The 19,102-nt window shown below is 48.4% G+C and overlaps 1 protein-coding gene across 14 annotated transcripts in view; it reads left to right on the forward strand.

The window, feature by feature from the left end:
• Positions 1 to 8,666: 8,666 nt before the first annotated feature.
• Positions 8,667 to 19,102, forward strand: part of Kiaa0232 (KIAA0232 ortholog) — an 80,808-nt gene continuing 70,372 nt past the window's right edge. For 6 of the 14 annotated variants that reach the window (XR_009224817.1, XR_009224816.1, XR_009224818.1 and 3 more), the window contains exon 1: positions 9,408 to 9,649. The gene's annotated coding sequence lies outside the window, so the exon portion shown is untranslated. Of the gene's footprint in view, positions 8,768 to 9,399; positions 9,650 to 19,102 lie in introns of those variants that run through there. The other 8 variants (XM_058572430.1, XM_058572429.1, XM_058572431.1 and 5 more) reach the window with 6 other exon arrangements.

Here is a 19,102-nt window from a genome sequence, read left to right on the forward strand (position 1 = left end):
TCTCCTCCGCAGAGCACCTCCACCTTGGAACCAGTAGCAATCGTGGGCCATGAGCCAGCCCCGGAGGTAATGAGGCCAGAGGGTTTCAAGGCAGAAATTCCAAGAGTCCCCGTGACCTGCATGTGGAGCCACCCGCGGGACAGACGTGGAGACCAGCAACAGTTTCTCCCTGACAGCCACGCGTCCAGCCTTCTCTCCACTCCTCTGTGGACGTGAGCACGGTGATGGGTGTTGGCTTATTATTATTATTATTTTTTGCCTTAAATTAAGAGGAGGATTCTCTTTGGATATTGTTTGATATTCTTCTTGATCATGTCAACTAGACAGAATGTGTTTTTCTAGCACATTTTCAAAAAAGATGTGTGAAATAGGAGCTTTTACGTAATTCCCAAACGGGTTGTCGTGGTAGGTTGTGCTGTTTCTCAACAGATGGAACTGAAGAGCACCTACCTTTCGGGGGTGGGATGCCTTCAGTCGGCAGGAGCAGCTGCGAGTCTGCGAGGCCCGCTTCTCACCCTCCTCCCTGGGCAACTGGATCTGATCGGCAGGGTGGCCCATTCCCCATACGAGAATGCTTGGGACAAACCCAAGGCACAGACTCTCTGCAGCTTGGTCACAAGCCTGGCTCCAAAATGAGTCAGCTTTTCCAGATCCTTCTGCTGAGTCCTCCCAGCAACTGGCTGCTCGACCTTGGGCAAGGTCATTGTTTCTTTCTGCTTCTGTAAACTGGGTTAGCAAGGGCGCTCCTAAGACTCTGTGACCGTGAGTCCACGCAGTCTGTGGACATCGAGCACACACCACACAGCCTGTGGACATCGAGCACACACCACACAGGCTGTGTTGATGCTTTCCAGGGCTCCAGGGCTTGTTAAGAAAATGGCAGGCAGAGTTACTCATATAAGAACGTGAGGACAGGGACACTACTTTGCAAATAAGGAACAAGACTTAAAAAGAAATGAACCATAGCAGCTTTTTGGCTGTTATTCCCAATAGCCAAAAAGTGGAAGCACCCCAATGCCTGGACAGACGAACAGATTAACAATTGGAAAAAAACATCCATACAATGGAATATTAGTCAGCCTTTAAAAAGAAGGACATTTAGATGCCTGCTACAATATGGGTGAACTTTGAGTAGCAAAGGATGCTTACTGGGTGATTTCAGTTATATAAGGTTCCTAGAGCCTCAAAGCCATAGAGAGACAGGAGAACTCTATTAACTCCTTCCCAGGGCAGCTTCCCCATGACCTAACCACCTCTACCAGGCCCTGACCCTTAAAGGTTTACATCTCAGTGTTACCACACTGGGGACCAAGATTTCAACCCACTAGGGGACACACTTAAAACACATCCAAACCCCACTGGTGGCCCAGAATGAGCAGAATTCCTGTTCAAGGTCAGGGACCCTGAGGGGGCTGCTGAGTGTGGAAGGCAGGAGAGGCAGGGCAGCAGGGGTTCCCACCACCAAGGTCTAGCGCTCTTAGGATCAGTCACCTGCCGACTTTTGCATGTGGAACGCAGAGGCTCCGAGAAGCCCCATCGCCTGCCTTTCCTGCTCTGGGCAGGCTCTGTGCCAGGTGCTTACCTGGGGGTCATCTCATTTACGGTCACTTCTTTCTGGAAGATGCTAGCATCCTGCCAAAGAGACTTAAGCATTGTAATCAGACTTTGAAATAATTATGGCATGTAAATATAATATAATATCCATCTTAATAAATGACAATTATACCATTTCCCCTACAAACACCACAGCATCAATAGCTGTTAGTAGCAATTCTTTATAGCCCAAATAGGGCTGTAAATCCTTGGCATTCTGAATGATTGCCACCCTGCCTGCCTCCTACCCAGGAAAGCTTCATAAACATACCCAAGGTACGCGTCGATCCTAGAGTGCCAACCTGCAGGGTTGGGAGGACCTTGGGGATCATCCTGTGTGGGCCCATGAAGCACTTGAGGATGACTGGGTCTTGCATGGAATTGACACAGTTGCTCACCACTCCTGAGGACATGTCTCCCAGCTCTGGACACCTGTGGCTGTCCAAAGTCGAAGAGTGTCACAAGGGGAGAGGGTACCTGGCTAATATTGCTGGGCCCAGTGACTTTGGACAAGTCATACCACATCTCTGAGCCCTTTTAACGGGGGCTTCGGGGGGAAGGGGAGGGAAGTGGAAGTCCTCAGTAGTCCCTGCTCATGGAGGCAGGAGCATCCCCTGGCAACAGTGCACGTCCCCAGAAGCCACCCAGTCTCTGCTCCAGGTGTGTAATATTAGTCCTGTTTCACAGATGAAGATACTGAGACTCACTGACCACCCAATGTTGCACAGTCTTGGCCAGAGTCTGGCCTTATGTAAACCTGCAACTTCACATGAGCTGAAGATACTGTGAGATGTCAAGGACAAAGGGTCACCAAATGGGATCTTTGTCTTTCTCCCTGTCTTTCAGAGGGAGCACCATAGCACCCCCTTAGTAAACGGAGAGGCGGAAGTCCCAAGGGGGCATAACTGGCCTAGAGTCACTCAGAAAGCAAGACCCGGAACTGCAGGTCCTCCTCCCAACGCAGGGCCCCTTAGATAGAGACAACTCTGAAAGCAACCTTGCCAAGTGGACATCCAAGAGACCCCAGAACCCAAATACCTCCCAGGCCAGAACTTCCTCAGCTGTGAACTGATGGCAGCACCAGATGCCTCATGGGAGTTCCATCCAAACTTGTTGAATAGATAAGTGGATTTTTCCACAGCTCACTTGCCTGCAGTTCCCATTTCCCATCAGCTTTAGGAGTAAAGTCCAAACTCCTTGCCATAGTACACTAGCGCTGGCTTGATGTGGACCCTGTTACCCCCAGCCCCTGCCTCTCCAAAGTCATAGGGAGCTCTCCAGCCATGCCCCATTGCGTTCATTTCCTCAGTGCACCATGACCTTTCCTGCCTCAGGACCTTTGTATGTACTGTTCCCATGTCTGATATGTTCCCCTCAGCCTACCCTTCCTGATCATGAAGAGCTGGTCCTTGTCATTGTTCAAGTCTCAACTTAAACATCACTTCTTCGGTGAAGCTTTTATTGGTATCACGGCTAAATCTGCCACTTGTTTCTTCTCATAATTAGCAGGGAGGCATTTTCACATTTTATAGTCATCCCTCATCCTTAGATCCAAAGATCCATGGAGACATTTTGGTTTATTCTCTAAGGTTTACAGAGAGTCTAGCACAGTGTCTGCTACACTGCTCAGAAGAGGCTTGTTAAATGAATGGGTGGAAGGATGGAGGGGAAGAAAACTAGATTTGGGGTTGACTTCTTGTTTTAATTTTATACCAGCTGAAATTGTGACCTTGTGAAAATGACTTCAATTCTCTAAGCCTCAGTTCTCTAATCAGTGAAACAAAGATAATAATAGTCCCTCCCTTCTTGGGAAGAATAAATGAGACAGAGCATGCAATTCGTAAGGCCAGGAATATCACAGATGTTGAATTATGACCCTCCACAAAAGACCTTTGGAGTTCTAATCCCCAACCTCAGAGTGTGACCTAATTTGGAAACAGGGTCTTCAGGGATGTAACGAATGGAGGCCATTATCAAAAGGTGGGTGTCTGGGGCATCTGGGTGCCCTGTGTGCAGCCCAGGGCTGGCCCTGGAGTGCCTGTGGAACTGAGGTGTGAGCCATAGATGGAAGAAAAGGACAAAGTTGCTGTCCCCTTGCATGGCCAGGCCCCACCTGGTGCTGTGCACTGGAAGGGAAGTCATGGGGACTAGTCTGGCCTGAGGTCTGGAGGTCAGTGGAAAGGGCCCAGGTCCACCCAGCTTTTGAGCAGTGGGACCTGGTTCTCTGAACACCACTTGCTCCTCTCAGGCCTTTCCAGGCCCTCCCACTGCCCAGCAGCGGGGCAGCTCTCATGCTGATTGGAGAGGATGACCTCTCGCTCACCTGCTCCAGGCCCTTCCGCCTCACCTGGTGGAGCACCCTCCTCTGCACAAGGCCTGGGTCTTGATGGGTGGCAGGGAGCCTGTGCTCATGGTTGGCCAGATGGATTAAGATCATTTCCGCCTCCTTTGCTTGCTGAGGAACAGATGCCAGGTATCTGGGTACGGAAGATCAAACCAGGGCAGATGAAGCCTCATGAGTGGCTTTAGGTTGTTATTAATGACGGTAAGTCATCAGGGCTGAGGCCAGGAGGTGAGGAGGGAGGTGTGGCCAGCGACCAGCCTTCAGCTCCATGCAGGAGTGCTAGTTTTGTATCACACCCAGATTTGCAAGGGTAAGGGAGAGGTTTTCCCCAAACACAGGGAGGCGCTTCATATACCAGACGGATGAATCAAGAAATGTGTGTTTGAGGCTGGGCATGGTGGCGCATGCCTGTAATTCCAGAGGCTCAGGAGGCTGAGGTAGGAGGATTGCACATTCAAGGCCAGCCTCAATAACTTAGTGAGGCCCTGTCTCGAATATAAAGGGCTGGGGATGAAGCTCAGTGGTAGAGCAGCCCCAGGTTCACCCCCCAGTACCCCTAGGATTGGGGACTGTGTGGAGAAGGCCAGGAATCATCTGGGGTAGGGCCACAGCAAAGCTGGCAAATCCCTGAGGCAGGACTGAGCTTGGACAAAGGCCAGGTTGGTAGAGACACTTTGGATGTCACCCCACATCCAGCTGATAGCTTTCTGAGTGGATGGGGCGGCCCCAGGAGCACGCAGAGTGCCGAGGTTGGAGTGGGGAACTGCAGGGGGCCAGGAAGAGTGCGATCTGGAGATGGGGCACCCTTCTGAGCTGGGGAAGGCTGGTCGTGGGTGCTGGCATTGACTGTTCACTGTATGCAGGGCACTGGTCCGAGCCTGCTGTATGGTGTCCCTTACCCCCTCACAACAGCCCCCCGAGACTCGTACCATGATAATGCCACTTCACAGATGAGGAAAGTAGCTTCCCCAGGTCACCAGGCAGACACAGTGGAGGCCAGCTTCAACCCTGGGTGAGGCTGGGGCCCGGCCTCCATGCTGCCCGTCCGTCCCCTGGGTTGGACAGGTGCTGGCAACATTGTTAGGTTTTCCATGGATCAGGGTGGCACTGAGGGGAAAGCCATCAGTCCTTGAAACGAGCTTGGAATAGTGATGAACTTGACATTTACATGGCATTGTAGAGGCTGCAGACGACTTGTTTTGGCCCCAAATCTAGCCTACAGAGCAGTAGCACGGGGCCATTATTCCTCTGTCGTTCCATATACTAGGAAAGGAAGACCCTCGAAGGTCAGTGAACTACTTAAGGTCACACCGTGAGGCTGTGTCTTGACTTTTCAGCCACCTAAGTGGAATGAGGGTGACTGAGACGAGGGAGACCAGGAATGGTACTGGTCTGGGGAGGTTAAGAGAGAAGATCACAAAGCCAAGCCACTGGCCGCCCTGACTGATGGCCTGTGAGCGGAGCTGAGCTGTGTGCATCCTAAATGAGGTGTTGGTCCTGCCGGAAGCCGTGGGGGTGTCTGGGTGTGCTTCTTATCTGGCCACCAATCATCAGAGTGTTGACTCAGGAGGGACTTGAATGAAGCAGTGTGGCATAGTAGCAAGAACAGGGCTGGGATGACATATGGCAGTGCCACTGCACAGCAGTATGGCCTGGGGGGAGCAAGGTAACCTGGCCAGAGCCTCAGGACCCCCTACCCACTAAGCAGGGATCACCTTTCCCTTGTGGCCACCCTGGGGTCTAAGAACAGGTAAAGTATCTGGAAGGCAGTTGAGGTCCTAAAACAGGAAGTGGCATTGTCAGTGTTGGTGACAGGGGAGGGTTTAGACATATTCTTTTATCAAAACGTCACTTCATCAAAATTTTGTTTCCAAAGTTCGCAGGCAGTGGGGGGCGGGGGAGATGACGACTTAAAATCTGCCTGCCCAAATCCATGGCCGTGGTGAAGGGGAAACTGAGTCCAGGAGAAAGGCTCTGCACCCAGGATCTGAGCCCAGGGAGCCCTGCCTTCCCACAGTCACTTGTCATGAAGAGCTGGGCTGCAGTCCGGCCCACTGTTCACCGTGCACATGCCACAAACCACACGCTCTGCTGGCTTCTTCGAGACCCTTGCTGGCATCCGAGTCAGAGGGCACCAGGGGTTGACGTCTCCCCCTGACACCTACGTGCCCCTGTGCAGGGGCTGAAGGATTGTGGCAGGAACTCTGGAAGTGGAGAAATGATCTCAGACACACATGGGAAAGCAAGACGGCTGCTCTGTAGAAAATTCCAGAGGGGGTGTCCTCCTGGCCTCCATACTCTGCTTTAACCAGAGTCCTCTTGTGCATTCCTGGGCATCTCAGCCCAGACCTGGGAAAGGTCTTGTTCTCCGGAGTTTAACTTGGCTGACCCCTACCTGGAGCTTAAAGGAAGGCCGTGGGCGGGCAGCACACTTAAAGATGCAGGCTCTGCACCTGAGAACCCTGCTCCCGATTATTCACAGGCAGGCAGAATGGCTTCTCTCTGAATGTCCACTCTGACTACAGTGCAGATGTAGACAGTTCAGTCACTCACTGGCCAACTATGGTGGGCCCTGGGCATGCAAAGGTGAACTTCAGGGACAAGATGCCTGCTTTCCTGGGATGCAGGTCTTAAGGGTCAGGCTGATATTAACTACCAAACATACACACCAGGTAATTTCAGATACTCATAACAGCCAAATCAGGGTGATGGCATCAAGACTGGGAAGGCTGGTTGCGCTAAGCTGGGCAACAGGGAAGGTGTCCTTGGGTAAGTGACATTGTAGCTGAGCCTTGAACAAGAAGAAGCCAGCTATGTGAAAATTTGGAGAGAAGGTACTCTGCAAAGAGGAACCAACAAGTGCAAAGGCCCTGAGGCTGGCATCTGCCAAGACTTCTTTCTAGGCCTTTCCCAAAACAATTTGAACCATAGGGGGCTGCTTTGCTAAGGAAACAAAGTAACCATGAGACTTTCATTCCTTAATCTTCAATCTTCCTCACCACCTCCAAATCCTACTAGTTTTAGTTAATTCTGATTTGGTTCAAAATCGTTTTCTAAGAAGACTTCAGGTTCTACTAGTCCGTAGTTTATAAAAACTGGCTGTGACAAAACGATGAAAATAAGATCAATAAACTGTGGGTGTGTGTAGCTATGAAGTTGCCAACTGTGTTTTCTTTCCTGGGAGAATATCTGAAATATACTGTTACTATTCTTAAAATTTTTGCTGTAACAATGAATGTCCTTTCATAAAATATGAATGGAGATGACAGTAATGTCACTAATGTGGCAAAGATTGAGAGTTGGCCACCTTTTGAATATCTCCCATATTTTTGGAAAATACTAGTTTGTGAACCCCAGAGCCTGGGGCAGCTGGGAACTAGATACTGAAGCAAGTTACCCTCCCCTTTGCTTCCAGGGAGCCTCGGATTCCCAGGCTTTTCCCACTCTCTCCCCACTTTGCAGAACGCATTCTCCAGGAATGCAGGGACATCCAGGTTCAGAACAGGTGCCCAGGAGATGTTGGTGGAGTGCAGGGTGTTTATGACCCGAGACAGTCACTGAAATGAATGTGCCTGGGAGTGACCTGGGAGGGAGCTGATGAAGGGAAAGAGCTGTGTAGAGGAAAAGACCCCCAATCGCTAAGCCAAGGGCCTGGGTTGGACCCTGGGAGGAGCTAGGGAAGGAAAATGGCCTCACGCCCACTAGCAGTCAGGCTTGGGGACATCACTTTCTTTGAGTCTCACCTCCCTTACCAGTAAAATGGGGGGTGGTGATATGGCTGCATCCTAGGAATCTTGTGAAAAACAAAAGGAATGTTTGCAGAAAAGCATCTCCGAGACTGTGTATAAAGACAGTTCTGGGTTCTCCCCCCAGCAGCCTACCTAGGGGACCAGCACTTCCCAGGTTCAGCCTGCTTCTCCCACAAAGCCTGGGGCCTGGTGCGGGAAGCTTGCCCACAGGCTCTGAACAGAAAAGCCGAGCCTGGCACCCACCATGTGCTCCACAAATGAAACAATGAAGAAATGACCCAGCGAGGCACCCGGCTCCGGACCTGTTTCCTCCTTGAAAGTAGGTAATCTCCAGGGCTTCTTCCTTCCTGGTATCTATGACACTTAATTATTTGCTTTTTTAGAACAGGGCTAGGAGTCACATTTAGGGAAGGTGGGTGGGTGTGAAGAGACCTTGATTAGAAGGTTAGTGCACATTTTTGGCTGCCACTTCCGAATCTTCCAGAATGTCTTTTAGCTCTTGCCTACTTAATAGCAAATTTAAAAAGCCATGTCACATTTCTCCTGGGCTTCTTAGAAAAAGAGAAAGTCTTCATTTTAGGCCGCCCACTCCAGCCATCCCAGGACGCGGCGAGGAGGGGGCGCGGACAGGTGGAGCGTGCGCCCGGGAGGGCGGGGGCTGCGCCGCGGGCGGGGCGGGGGCCCCCGCACCCCGGGCGGGGCGGGGGGCCTGGGCCTGGCAGCCCGCGGTGCCCCTCCGCAGGGGGCGTGGCCCTGGCGACGCCCGCACCCGGGCTCGGCGCCCGGCCCTGCAGCCCCCGGCAGCCCCGCGGCCGGGCGGCCGGGCGGGGCGGGCACGCTGATGTAATCCCGCGCCGGGCGGAAGGATCTGGAGCGCGGCCGGGCCGGCGGGGCGCTGAGGCCAGTTGCCGGGCAACGCGGCGGAGCGGCTGCGGCGCGCCGCCTCCCGCCCTCCGCCAAGTGGCGCTGGGGCCGCCGCCGCTTTACGTAAGGCGCAGGCCACGGCCGCCCGGCGCTCGGCAGCCGCCCGCAGCCCCGGAGCGCGAGCAGGCGCCGCCGCGCCGCCCGGCAGCCTCGGCAGGTAGAGCGGGGGCGCGGGGGGCGCGGGCCGGGCCGGGCGGCGGAGGGCGGGCCCGCGGACACCGGCCGGCCGGAGCCCGGAGCGCGGCCGCGCAGGGCCGGGCGGCGCCGAGCGCGCACAATGGGCCGCGGGCGCTGCCGGGCCGGGGCCGGGGCCGGGGGCGCGGGCGGGGCGGCGTCCGGTGGCCGCGCTGGCCCGCCCCGCCCCGCCGCCAGCATCGTCCGGGGCCAGGCGGAGGCCGGGCGTTCGGCGCGGGGCGGCCCGGCGGGCGGGGCGGGCGGGCTTCCGCGGCGGGAGGCCGCGTCCGGGGCTCCGCGGCCCCGCTCCCCTGCGGCCCCGCGCCGCCCGCCCGGTGCTGCTGCCCGCGGCGTGGCCTGCGGCGCGGCGCCGCGCCGTGACAGGGCGCCGGGGCCGGGCCGGCCGGGTCGGGGCGCGCGGCGGGCGTGCCGGGTTTTGTCCTCCGGGCGCGAGCGGAGGGCGGCGGGGAGGGGGCTGCAGCTCGCCCCGTTGTCACCGCCCGGGCTCCCGGAGCGGGCCGCGCGCTTCGGGGTCTGCGCTTGTGTTGAGCACGGTGGCGGAAGGTCGCTGAGCAGGTGGGGACCCTCAGTTTTGATGGCAGTTGATGCTGTGTGTGAGACACCATTTATCCGGTGAAAAACCCCAGCGAGGTGTCTGCGATGCAGCGACTCATTCCAGAGCACTTTGGCCATTTCGTACCCTCCGAATTTAAAGGGACAGAAATACCTATCCGTTTGCATCCTGAAGGTCAAATATTTACCCATCAGTCATTTTGGACGGAACCATTCTTAAGTAGGTCTTGGGAATCTTTACATCCTGGACTCGGTTACCATGCTTGATAAATCATGAATTTTCCATAATTCTGTAAGTAGTTTACTTTTCAGTTTGGGGTATAAGGTGTTTACGGAAGCCTGTACTAAGGAAGGGCCAATTTGGGCATTGAAATATTGAAGGGTGAGGAGAATATTACTCTTAAATATTTGTCTCCATAGGAGGTGTAATTAGAGGTGTAGGTATCTTTGCGTTCCTTTTTTTTAAAATGCAGGTTTTTAATATGACATCATAAGGCAAATCTAACTATTATTGTACAAGTGCAAATATTTAAGAATATGAAATGAATTTTTAGTACTTCAAAAGTAATTGAGATTTTTTTTTTTTTTTTTTTTGAAAAGTACTGAGCCTGATCTTTGTCCCTGTTTTGGTAGCATTTGACATGGAGCAGTTAATGGCCTTCGAGCCAGTTTTGTCATCTGTGAAATGGGAAGAATGAGGACACCTGTCTCACAGCATAGTTAGGATGGTCAGTGAGGGAAGATGTAAAATGATTTCATCAACACTCAAACCCTTTAAAATGACTTGATCAGTGCTCTTATTTTCAGATTCCTCTGCTCAGCTTACTTAGCTCTTTTAGCTCTGTCTGCAGGCTCCTCCCTGCCCCTTCCTATGCACACTTTCCCTGGCTGCTGCCAGCATGCCCTTTCCTAAAGGCAGAGCAACTCTTGCCAGCCTCCAGCTCAGCAGTCTTCCAGGAGCGCCTGTTGTTTTGAGCTTAACATTCAGACAAACCAGCATCACATCTAAGGACCCTAAAGTATTGTCATGTCTCCTTTCCACATTGTCCAGCTAACTATACAACTCTTGCTTCTCCGTCCACACTACTTTAGTCCTTATATTCTTTCCTCTGACTGGATTGCCCTGACCCCACCTCCTTCAGTTTTTAGAAGTTCATATCAAATTTATCTTCTCTGAAGCAATGTGGAAGTAGTATCAAAATGAGTTATTCCTTACTGCAATGCTAGTTCTCTATTTCACTTCCATTATTGTTTCTATTCACTAATCCTAGTCATCTACTACTCACTTCCATCATTTTATATTATAAGTTATTTATATTAAACACTGGCTGTGGTGCTAGAGGTATCAGTTTAGCCCAACACCTTTTAAATATATGAAGGTGCTCAAATGTTTGCTAAGTAAAATCAAAGTCAGTAATCCACCTTAAAGAATATATGAATGTTGTCAAGTATGTCAGAAATGTAGTTTCACTATGTTGAATATAGTTACTGTTTATTTCTTTGCGATTATCTTTGGGCCCTCACATAATCTCATAACAAGTGATATTTTACACAAAATGAACCCATTCACTTTCCCATCTCACTTGAACTCTCAGAGTCTACACTGTGGACTGAATTTCTGCAGCATTTCTTGGGTAGAGGGAACCAGAGAACAAGTTTAAAAATATTCTTTAAATTGAAAAGATAACATGTTTTTGTTTAATATTTTTCCTCTTTTGGAAATTTATTATACTCATAAAAGGTAATTCTTGGTGGGGTTTATTAAGAAGAACATTAGCACTGGATTCGAAAGACCCACGTTTGTGCCTTGGCCCTGGGTCACCAAGGGCCAGTGTGCTGTCTCTGTCTCTGTCTCTTTGTTTTGTAGCCTTAGAGTGGTGAGGCCATGCTGCAATCCCTGTACAGGTGTGAGGTAAGAAGATGTCTTGCTTCACAGCATATTTTGTTCTTGTGTGTGTGTGTGTGTGTGTGTGTGTGTGTGTGTCTTTGGGTGTGTATTTTTCTCTAGTGACCATAAGAGAAACTAGACACTGTCTCTCTATCACCTTATGATGGTAGGGTTGGGGGGGGGGTTGCCAAGTAATAGTTAAATTTCCCAGGCAGGAAGCCTCAAAAACTTCCCTCCTTGATGACCAGATTTGCACCAGGTCTGGGCCCCTGGCACTTTTCTGTCCCACCTTTCCTTCCTGGTTCCTGGATCCACTCTCTGAGGCAGTCCCCATCTCTTAGGAAGGTGGCTACTGAATCTCCTAACTGGTTCCTTTCCCTGGTTCCTCTGGTCCTCCCCTGAGCCTGATTTCTTTACTGTATACTGTGCTCTGACCCCAGGTACCTGTGCACCAGGGTCTCAGCATCCCCACCGCGGCACACCTGAGGGTGTTCTATTGGTCAGGCTCACCTGGGGTGCCACCATCCACACCTGCCGCTGGAGCAGGAGGTGACTTGTTAGGAAATCCCTGAGATCTTTGCTGCATCTCTTGCAGAGTGTCTTCCTGTCCCTGATACCTCGGGCTGTTTCCACCATGGCCCACTCCTTGGTCTGCACTGCCCTTCCTGCCCTGCTCTTCCTGTCAGAACTAGTGAAGACTAATGCTGCTACTTCCACTCTGTAACCTGATTTCCAGAATTAACTCCTCTTTACTGTTCTTCCACACAGGACTTGACAGATACTGCCACTCAGGTATTTTTTCCTAGTTTATTTGCATGGATGCCTATCTTGGATCTTAAATTCCTTGAGGAAAGAGAGGAAAATCTTATTCATTGCTGATTCCCTTTAGTGTGCTGTGTCTTTCGTGGTCCCCATCTGGTGAGCTCAGCAGGAGAGGATGGGGTTGGAATGTCTTTCTGTGGAGAACTTTGTGAATCCACAGGGCAGGGACAGTCCCTGGGAGCAGGGCTCAGCATGTAGTAGCTACTCAGTAAGTGGCAGCTTTTGGCTTTTAGTGGAGTAACTGTAGAGTACCCTGGAGGTGGGGCAAGTGGTTGATTCTGTGTGCTAGTTTGTTTTCTTAGAGTTCACTGATTTGTTTCTGGCATTTGTATGTAGAGATAAAAACATTTGTTCTCTGAATTGCACGTACATTTTTTATTATTCTTAGGAGTACAGTGGAGAGGGCTTTCTCACGATTTGTAATGGTGGTTCTAAATTATTCTGAAGGCAGGAAACCTCTCTTAGATTTACAGGGTTTTTTGTTCATTTGTTTTTGTTTTGGGGCATGTGGTTTAAGAAAATCATATAAAATTGAAGCTGTCAAAATTTTACATATACATTATTTTTCAGTAAAGCAGATGTTTTCACTTTAATCTTACATCTTGTAATTATTCATTGAATAATAGAATTTCCCTGTGTAGGATTTAGAGTGGCTGTGGAAGTTATTTTTTATATCTTCTCCAGAACCCCTTCCCTGTCTCTAGGCTTTCTGCAGACCCTGCTCTTCTGTTCTGTTAGCAGTCTTGTCCCTGGCTGGACATGGAACATATTGATAAGGAAGACTGGCTTTAATTTTGAAACTTTTAATATTTAGTTACTGTATTTAAGTTTGTATGATTACTGATTATATAGGGCCTCAAACTGAACAGGTTGTATCCAGAGATGTATTGATGGTGAATTAACTTACATTGGCTTTATTTATGATTATCAGTTTTTTCAGTCATTGTAAATTACATATTTCTAATGAATCTCTTAAAACTTGCTTTAAAGATTTGCACACGATGGGATTATCTCTGGGTGAACTTAATATTGCTAGTGTTTGTATTAGAAATAGAAGACACTAGGACAGTTAGAAGATGAATAATTGCAAAAAATGCTTGAGAATGTGTTGCTCTGTGTGCATTTCCAGCTGGAGTGGTGGAGGAATGTGAATTTGGAGAACACACAGGCGTTGTGTGTGTGTGTGTGTCTGAGGGTGTGTATTTTTCTCTCTGGTGACCATAAGAGAAACTAGGCACTGTCTCTCTATCACTTTATGATGGTAGGGTTGGGGCGGGGTTGCCAAGTAATAGTTAAATGAAGTGTGACAGTCAGTGAGCACGGTGGAGGACAGATTCCTGGGGGTGAATCCGTGGGGGAGCCGTGGGCTTCAGTGTGTCCCCTCTCATAGAGTGGTCGGATAGTGCCTCAAAAAATATTCTCCCTTTTATCCAGGAGTTTGTTTCTGACTCAGTTACATTTTCCAAAGCACCTTTTGAATTTCATAGTCAGTACATAACTATTTCAAAGTTGCTTGCCCACTTTGGAAATTTATTTGAATGTTTTTCTCTTTAGTTACAAGCCTTTTCTTGACTATCTTATTAGCATTTTGCTCCTCATTAGCATTTCCCTGAAGATTTTAATGGAGAGAAAGTTGAAATTGAATAGACATGTTTTTTTTTTTTTTAATATATTTTTTTTATTTTTTAGTTATTGGCGGACACAACATCTTTGTTTGTATGTGGTGCTGAGGATCGAACCCGGGCCGCACGCATGCCAGGCGAGCGCGCTACCGCTTGAGCCACTTTTTGACCGTCTGTTTCGGGCTGTTATTTGCCACTGCTTTCTTTGGTCATCACCATAGATAGCTGAATATGGATTATAATTTTTTTTGAGATGGAGTCATTCTGTGTTTCCCAGGCTGGTCTTAAACTCTTGCTCTTTCTTCCTCAGCATCCTAAATTGCTGGAATTGCAGATGTGTGCTGTTGTGCCCAACTTTACAGTTTTGTTAATACTCCATCCAAAGGAGTTTCTTGTTGTCATAAACTGTAAAGTTTAAGTAAAATCTGTTAAAGGACTTTTTGTATGTATATTAGTCAGCTACTTATGAAGAAAAGAGATTTATTTAGCTTACAGTTTGGGAAGTTGAAAGTTAAGATGGGGTGGCCCATTGGTGAGGATGGTAGATGGCATCGCATTGTGGTTGGAATGTGTGCAGGAGTAAGCAGCCACTCCTGAATCAGGAAGCCATGAGAGGGAGAAGTCAGGTTTTCCCCTTTTGTTATAGCCCTTTTGGGAGAACTACCTTAATCTCTCTGTAGGGCAGTACCCAAAGATCTGAGGACCTCCTATGAGGCTTCACCTCTTAAAGGTTTCACCATCTACCAAGACTGCCACACTGAGGATTAAGTTTCATCATGGACCCCTGGGGATTACGCACATGTATCCAAAGGATAGCATCTGTCCCAGACCTAAAGGCTTCATGTACATTTCACAAGTGCAAAATGCATTTATCTCACCCCAGGTAGCCCCCAGGTTTTAACTGCTCTAGCATTGTTCCAAAGTTTAAGTCCAGAATCTTGTCTGAGACTCAAGGCAAAGCCTTTCACCTGTGAGCCACAATTAAAAAAAAAAAAAAAAACAAGTTGCATACTTCTTAGGTAAAATGGCAGGAGAGGCCCAGGTTAAACATTCCTATTCCAAAACGAAGGAATAAGAAATAGAGAGGAGTAATCACCCAAAACAAGACCAGAGCCCCCACAGGCCAGGCACTAGATCTGTAGCTCTTGTGCACAATACAGTGACAGGTGAGCCCCCAACATGGCATCTCCGCTCTGTGGCCCTACTGGCCCACCTGCTTATGCCCAGGCTGCATGCCGACATTGGCAGCTTACCTGGGTAGGCCATGCACTCTGCTGGCTACTTTACTTTTCTGGGGTCTCCTGCAGTGTGGTTTACCAAAACATTGTTTTAAATATAAGTAGCTGGTAGAAAGCCTGTTTGAAAAATATGTACAGGTTAAAGAATTCTGAAGATGTAGTAAATATAAAACGGAAAGCAAGTATCCTCTGTTATTCCCCATCCCATCCTGTACTCATCTTTCCTTGAAAACCAATGATTAATTTCTTGGATATCAGGGGAAAAGCTGCCTATATATCTTTTTTTAAAAAGTAATCATGATAGAGAGTATTCTTGTGTTATGATTTTAAAAAACACTAAATTTATATTTTGGAGCGGTTTTTATACAAGACATAGATCCTGCTTTGCCATGGTTTTATTTGGTTTGGTACTGGAGATTGAACCCAAGGACACTTTACCACTGAGTCACATTGCCATCCCTTTTCATTTTTTGTTTTGAGGTGGAGTGTCACTAAGTTGCTTAGGGTCTTGCTAAGTTGCTGAGGCTGGTATCAAACTTGTGATCCTCCTGCCTCAGCCTTCCTAGTCACAGGGTTATAGGTGTGTGACACTGTGGCTGGCTCACCATGTTGTTTTGCTTTGTTTTTTGGGTACTGGTGATTGAACTCAGGGACACTCGACCACTGAGACACATCCTCAGCCCTACTTTATATTTCATTTAGAGACAGGGTCTCACTGATTGTTCAGCACCTCATTGTTGCTGAGGCTGGCTTTGAACTTGAGATCTTCCCGTCTCGGTCTCCCGAGCTGTTGCGATTATACGTGTGCACCACCATGCCCAGCTCACCATTTTTTTTAAAAAAAAAATGTCTACTATTCCATTTGTGAAGGCCCAGGTTCAGCCTGCTTCCTGCACAGTCACATACCACCCCTGCTTGGTTTAATGATGTCCTGCTACAATCTTGATAGTCCTTTTTGAACCAGAAGCCAAATTATTATGCTCCACTGCACCTACAAATTATGAAATCATTCTTGGAAGACTTTATGAAAAAACATGTAAAGTAAAGCCCCTCTCACCTCCTAATCCTGTTTCCGTAATGACTAACATTAACAATGTATTTACTTGGAGACTCTTTATACAATGTCTCTTTAAATGTCCCATGCTATTTTAAAAAGTATAATTAATTTGAGATCCATGGAAAGTCCATATGTATTTTCTTGGAAAACTCCATAATAGATCTAAATGCTACAAGCTTTAAAATTAAGGGGGGAAAAGGCTCTAAAAGTCTTGTAAGTTATAAGAGGTTGATAGTAAACTGCAGTTACAGGTTTGTATTGTTTTGTTTTTATTTTTTATTATTTTTTATTTTTTTTAAAAGAGAGTGAGAGAGAGAGTGAGAAAGAGAATTTTTAAATATTTTTTAGTTATTGGCGGACACAACATCTTTGTATGTGGTGCCGAGGATCGAACCCGGGCCGCACGCATGCCAGGCGAGCGCGCTACTGCTTGAGCCACATCCCCAGCCCTGTTTTTTATTTTTTAAAAAATCATATTTAACCTGAAGCTTTAGAACTTAAGTTTCACAGTATTGAGCTGTCCATCTCTGGTGGAATTTCACTTTGTAAAATGAAGTCAGACAAACACTAAACACAGCATAGGTAAGTTAGAATGAAAATAAGGTTTATTGTTAGGTTCAGTTGAATGAGGATTCATGGCATTATCTAGTTGCGAAGTAGTTGGTTGGAATCCTGGGTAGAATGGGTGAAGCGCCTTAGCTATAAGTTTGAGGTGCCAGTCAGACACCTATTTGGTAGCTTGATGGCATTAGAATTCTGGTGTTCTGGAGAGAGGAGGGTGGACAGAGTTTGGAGCAGTCACCACACAGATGTTACATAAAACCCCGGGAGAGGAGGTCAGCCAGGATTGTGCCGCTCAGTTAGGCAGCCAGGAGCCACATGGAGCTTTGAGCTTTGGCACAGGCTGATCTAAATGGAGAAGTGTCACAATTGTCACACACATCAGATTTCAAAGACAGTATGAAAAAAGAGTAAAAAAATCTCACCTTGATTATATTTGGAGTGACACTATTTTGGATATTTTGGGTTAAATATATTAAAGTTGCACTTGTTTCTTCTTGATATTGCTAAGAGAAGAATTGCTCTCAGAGGCATGATGGAGAAGTTGTGTGTAGTCAGGGAAAGCCTGAGTTTGGGCCTGTGGCCATGCAATTGTGGACTGTGCATGGGTGACCATACTAGGTAAAAGAGAAGTGTCAGGGAGAAACCGGGTCTGAGGAGTATGTAATAGATGGGATTGTTTGTTCATAGGCCAGAAAGAGCTGTGGAGATGCAGGCTCAAAATATTTCCCTATACTGTTTTTTATAAAATGAATTTCATGAGCCTATTCAGAGAAAGCTCTGCTGCAGCCTGAGGAGTCCATCAAAAAGAAAGCACACACCAATAGGGTTTGACACAGCTGATTCAGGAAGGAGGCTCTCATGACCCTTAAAGCTCTGGCCGCAGGGCTTTCACCTTGCAGTCTTCACTTGGTGAAACTGCTCTATGTGGACACCATCTGCTAGTTCTGAGCTCTTCAGATGCCACTGAGTGTTGAGTTAGGCTTCTTGTGTGGCCTTGGCTACCCTGAGGGGAGGGCTTTGTGTCCTTCTGTTGTATAATCTCATGGTTTGGTTTTTTGGTTTACCACTTGGTCACTTCAGCCAGAATCATTGGGAACCTCATCCACCTTTGTCCTGCTCATTTGGCAGAGAAACAGACTTTGGCCATTTACAACAGTGGGACTACAGATCTTCCCGGTGGAGCCTGTGGACTGCCTTTTACTTTGTTGATAGCTGTATCAGTATTGGGCAGTTATTTTTTCTTATGATGTTATACTTTTTCCCTCTGAATTTCATTCTTCTGTTTACAAAAAACAACAAACCTTTTGCATATACAGAGCGGTGTTATGGAAACTGGAACTCCTGATTGACTCTTGCTTGGGCCTTACCAGGACTGGCAAAAGGTGGCATTGGGAAGAAGCAGGTTTGTCATTGGCTACAGTGGGGTCAGAGTGGGTCTCACTTTTCTTTTTGGATTCAGGCCTTTGGGGATAGTGAACAGTAATAGCCAAACCAAAAACTTGAATTAAGGAGGCTCTGCTTAGTGCAGGGGAAAGGCTTTGCTGCAGTCCTCCCTAAGCGGGTGAAGGAAGTGCTCCAGTAAGATAGGGGTAATAGTATGAGGGAAAGGCACCAGCTCTGGAGCTGGGGCACATGGTTGCCCTGGTTTTGACGCGTATTGGGACGCTGAAAACATGTCTAGGTTTCTTTGCCTCTGAAAAATCAGAGGGGCTTCATTCATCTCCTGTGTATTAGTTAGGGTTCTCTAGAGGAACAGAATCCACAGGAAGTATGATTCTGAAAGGGGGACGATTAGGTTGGCTCATGCCACCAGAAGCTGGATGGTCCACCATGGCTGTCTGCAGGCTGGAGAGTGGGGAGAACCAGTAGCTGCGCAGTCCAAGAGGCTGAAGCCCCAGAACAAGAGGGATCCATGGTGCCATCCTAGTTCAAGTCCAAAGCTTCTGGAGAATCCGCTTTGGAAGAGTGAAGGAGCGAGAGTCCGATATCCTCAGCAGATCTCAGCAGCAATCGCGTCTGCTGTGGCTCCCTTGTTCTTCCAACTTTCATTCCATCTAAGCCACCATCCTATTGGTAGGTGCTGCCCACACTTAGGGAGGGTCTCCATTTCTGTTAACTGTCCCACATGCCAGTCATTCCTAGGCGCCCTCATTGACAACCCATAATTGTCAATCCTCGGTATCTTTTAATCCAATCAAGTCGAGAATTCAATTAAGCATTACATCCTGGGACTGTTGTAAGGAAGTACCATGAACTGGGGCTTATAGCAGCAGCAATTTATTTTTTTTACAGTTCTGGAGGCCAGGTGTTGGCAGGGCTGGTTCCCTCTGAGGGAGGACCTGGTCTGTGTGCCAGCAGCTTCTGGCAGTCCTTGGTGTTCTTGGCTCATGGGCACATCACTCCAGTCTGTCTCTATCTTGGTGAGGCATTCTCCCCCAGTGAAGTAGAAATGCATTGAGGTTTTAAGAAAAGGCAATGGTGTTTACTGATTGAGAGTCGCTGTGGTGCCTCAGACCTGGATGAGTATATCCATGTTCTTAGAGGAAAAACAGTT

Source organism: Marmota monax, unplaced genomic scaffold (genome assembly GCF_021218885.2).
Source record: "Marmota monax isolate L192 unplaced genomic scaffold, Marmota_monax_Labrador192_F-V1.1 WCK01_AAM20220418_F8-fsc00009, whole genome shotgun sequence".
Taxonomy (NCBI): Eukaryota; Metazoa; Chordata; class Mammalia; order Rodentia; family Sciuridae; genus Marmota; species Marmota monax.